Below are 4,610 nucleotides of genomic sequence, written 5' to 3' on the forward strand. Positions count from 1 at the left end.
AATTCTCACACATTGCTTATAGGAATGCAAAATGACTTCCTTGGAAAATAGTTTGGCAGTTTCTTATAAAGTTAAACATACACTTATCATAGCTCAGAATTTCACTTGTGGGTATTTACCTCAGAGAAATGAAGACACATGTTCACGTAGACACCTGTATATAGATGTTTATAACAGCTTAATTCAAAATTGGAAAAAAAAAATGAACCCAAATGTTCACCGACTGGTAAATGGATAAATTTTCAAAAATATTTATTTATTTATTTGGCTGCATTGGGTCTTAGTTGCAGCACGTGGGATCTAGTTCCCTGACCAGGGATTGAACCTGGGCCCCCTGCATTGGGAGTGCAGAGTCTTCGCCACTGAACCACCAGGGAAATCCCTGAATGGACAATTTGTAGTACATCCATACATACCATAGAATGCTACTCATCAGTTAAGAAAATTACTGATAAATGCAACAATGTGGGTGAATTTCAAAAGGGAATGAACGAAGCAAAAATGATACAAATGAACCTACTTACAAAACAGAAACAGACTCACAGACTTAGAGAATGAATTTATGGTTAGGTGGGGGGGTGCTGGGGGAGAGAGGTAGGGAGGGATAGATTGGGAGTTTGGAATTGACATGTACACACTGCTATATTTAAAACAGAAAACCAACAAGTACCTACTGTATAGCACAGGGAACTCTGATCAATACTCTGTAATAACCTAAATGGGAAAAGAATTTGAAAAAGAATAGATAACATGTATATGTATAAATGAATCATGTTGCTGTACACCTGAAACTAAAACAACATTGTTAATCAACTATGCTCCAATATAAAATAAAAATTTTTTTAAAAAGTAAAAGAGGGGCTTCCCTGGTGGCACAGTGGTTGAGAGTCCGCCTGCCGATTCAGGGGACGCAGGTTCATACCCCGGTCCAGGAAGATCCCACATGCCGCGGAACGGCTAGGCCCGTGAGCCATGGCCTCTGAGCCTGGGTGTTCGGAGCCTGTGCTCCGCAACAGGAGAGGCCGCAATAGTGAGAGGCCCGTGTACCGCAAAAAAAAAAAAAAAAAAAAAAAAAAAGAAAAGTAAAAGAAGCCAAACTCAAAAAGCTACATATTGTATAATTTCATGTATATGACACTCTGAAAAGGCAAAACTAACAGAAGTGAATGCAGATCAGTGGATGACAGGGACTGGCTTTGGGAGGGCTTGACTATAAAAAGGATATGGGGGCTTCCCTGGTGGTGCAGTGGTTGAGGGTCCGCCTGCCGATGCAGGAGACATGGGTTCGTGCCCCGGTCTGGGAGGATCCCACATGCCGCGGAGCGGCTGGGCCTGCGCGTCCGGAGCCTGTGCTCTGCAACCGGAGAGGCCACAGCGGTGAGAGGCCCACGTACCGCAAAAAAAAAAAAAAAAAAAAAAAAAAGGGATATGAAGAAACTTTGGGGGATGATGGACTTTGGTGATTATATGGGTATTCATTTGCCAAAATTCATAGAATGTAACTAAAAAGGGTAAATTTTACTACATGTAAATTATATGCTAATAAACTTGATTTTACAAAAAAGTTTATGACAATATCTAACCAGTTATTTATACATTATTCTTAGAGTTTTCAAACTTTTTGGTGTCAGGACAGTTTTATACTATTTCAAATTATTAAGGATCTCAAAAACTATTTTGTTTATATGGGTTGTATATGCTGATATATCTATTTACTGATATATTTATATTACTGGAAATTAATACGGAGAAATTAAAAAAAAAAATTTTTGGCTGCACTGCACAGCATGTGGGCTCTTAGTTCTCCGACCAGGGATTGGACCCTGGCCCTTGGCAGTGCAAGTGCGAAGTCCTAACCACTGGACCACCAGGGAATCCCCAATAACTCTGTTTTTAAAAACAAAAAATATTAGTGAGAAGAGAAGCCTTGTTTTATAATCTCTGTAATGTCTGGCTTAATAGAATGCAGTTGAATTCTCATATCTGTTTTTGCATTCAATTTTCTGTGATATGTTGTTTTGGTTGAAGTATTTGAAGAAAATTCAGCCTGACAAAGATATCTAGTTGGAGAAGCCAGGAGTATTTTCATTGCCTATTCAGATGATTGTAGATATTCCTCTTTGTTGTGACACAATTTGAAAGAGGTAACTCTTGAGGTTTAGTTGTGGAAACCTTAGCCATATTGAGGAACTTATACTAGTAAGTTTCAATCTGTTAGTCTTTCTTGGACTTTGAATAGATTTTTTTACCCACACTCAATTTGGTAACATTATGTATCAATCATTTGGAAAATATTGGTTAACTGAATTTTCCAAGTCTTCTGACATGTTTTTTATACAATATCAAAAAAATCACATTTATTAATATCACCACTGATCTCCCCAGAAATTTTTTTTTTTTTTTTTTTTTTTTTCCCGATACGAGGGCCTCTCACTGTTGTGGCCTCTTCCGTTGCGGGGCACAGGCCCCGGATGTGCGGGCTCAGCGGCCATGGCTCACGGGCCCAGCCGCTCCGCAGCATGTGGGATCTTTCCAGACCAGGGCACGAACTCGTGTCCCCTGCATCGGCAGGCGGACTCGCAACCACTGCGCCACCATGGAAGCCCCTAATCTCCCTCTTTTAAGCCAAAGAGTCATTCTTAAATGTTAACTCTTCTATTTTCGAAAACAATATTACTAACTTCTTAAAAGCAACAGTTTTAGATAAAATTAAAAATTTAGAAATGTTTTCAAATTTAAAATATTGTTGAAAAATGAGACAACAAATAGTACTGACTTTTTTGTTTGCATAGGTGCAATAACTTAATAATTTCAAAATAACAATTTAGTCCATGATAATGAGATTGCAGAGACTATAGCAGAAATAAGTGAATAAAGCCAGCAAGAATATGCTAGAAGTACTGAGAAAAAACTTAATATCTGAATATACACATTTAAATTCTAATCCTACTACCTCAGAGAATTCTAAAAAACGTAAGAATACAAAGAAAACATTTCATGGCCAGAATGATGACATCATCATATATCCTGTAGCATCTGGAAAATTCCAATCTATGCTCCTGAAATAATGAGAGTTTAAAAAGCAAATAATGTATTATTACTATTATGAAAATAATCTTGACTTCCTGCAAGGATCTCGGTCCCCTCAAGAGTCTGCACTCCATACTTTGAGAATTGATTAGTAAATATTCAAATATTGAATGTTTGGAATTTGTAAGATACTGTGTTAAGTTCTGGAAAATATTTAATTAAGACATGCTTCCTGGGACTTCCCTGGTGGTCCAGTGGGTAAGACTCCACGCTCCCAATGAAGGGGGCTGGCGTTCAATCCCTGGTCGGGGAACTAGATCCTGCATGCATGCCACAGCGGAAGCAGCTAAGACATGGTGCAGCCTGAAAAAAAAAAAAAAGACATGCTTCCTGGTTCTCAAGAAACTCAAATTACATTATCAAATCATATTTGATGAACTGCTCAAGGCAGTGTGATTGGACAAGTAGTGTGAATTGTCCAAACACAGTTCAATTGTGCTAGGGGCCAGGGGCATAGCCTCAGGGACTCTTATAGTAGAAAGCCTCCTGATCATTCCTCAAACATCCTTCTATGAATATTTATCTCAGGCTTTGTTCTACATATCCTAGTTGCTTCCCTTTCTCTTTCTACATTACTTCAATAATTTAATATTCTTTCCTTTTTTTCTTTTTTAGGGAATTCTACTTGCTTTCTGTAGCAGGCAGAAATATGTGTTCTAAGTATATTTATGCATGTGTTCTGCAGGGGCATATTGGAGATAGGAACTCTTTTTGAATTCTCACTCTGACTCTTGATCATATTGTGTTGTTGTCAGGAAATGACCTTTATAGTCTCTCCTTTATATGTGTGAAAGAGAGGCAAAGAGGCTCACTGAAATTTAAATATGAACTATTCTAATATTTCTGATATTAGAAAGTATGTTTCCTAATATTTCAATTTAAGTAAATTCATAATCACATTTAATTTCAAATTTGGAATGTTTCTTTCTCTCTCTCTCTTTTTTTTTTTTTGGCTGCACCACACAGCATGCAGGATTTTAGTTCCCTGACTACAGATCGAACCCGTGTCCCCTGCAGTGGAAGCACGGAGTCTTAACCACTAGACTGCCAGGGAAGTCCCTGGAATGTTTCTTCTTCAGTGCTTAAGATTCATTTACTTATTCATAAGTTATTAAGTGCAAAATATGTATCTTCCTCACCAGTAGTACTAATTTAAAAAACTTCGTTAACATATAACATATATAAACACAAATTATAAATGAATAGCTCACTAAACAAGTGAATACAGTGAACCAATCTGTATAACTACCATCAGGAGATAGAAGAGGGGCTTCCCTCATGGCACAGTGGTTAAAAATCTGCCTGCCAATGCAGGGGACACAGGTTCGAGCCCTAGTCCGGGAAGATCCCACATGCCACAGAGGAACTAAGCCCGTGAGCCACAACTACTGAGCCTGCACTCTAAAGCCCGTGAGCCACAAATACTGAGCCCACGTGCCACAACTACTGAACACTGCACGCGTAGAGCCTGTGCTCTGCAGCAAGAGAAGCCCCTGCAATGAGGATCCCGTGCACCGCAA

General features: G+C 38.7%; 1 non-coding gene across 1 annotated transcript; it reads right to left on the bottom strand.

Moving 5' to 3' along the window:
- Positions 1-304: 304 nt before the first annotated feature.
- Positions 305-377, bottom strand: TRNAG-CCC (transfer RNA glycine (anticodon CCC)). Its single transcript has one exon. It is a non-coding gene; the product is annotated as a tRNA-Gly (tRNA).
- Between the last annotated feature and the right edge of the window lie 4,233 nt (positions 378-4,610).

The sequence above is a fragment of the Kogia breviceps genome, chromosome 2 (genome assembly GCF_026419965.1).
Source record: "Kogia breviceps isolate mKogBre1 chromosome 2, mKogBre1 haplotype 1, whole genome shotgun sequence".
Lineage (NCBI taxonomy): Eukaryota > Metazoa > Chordata > Mammalia > Artiodactyla > Physeteridae > Kogia > Kogia breviceps.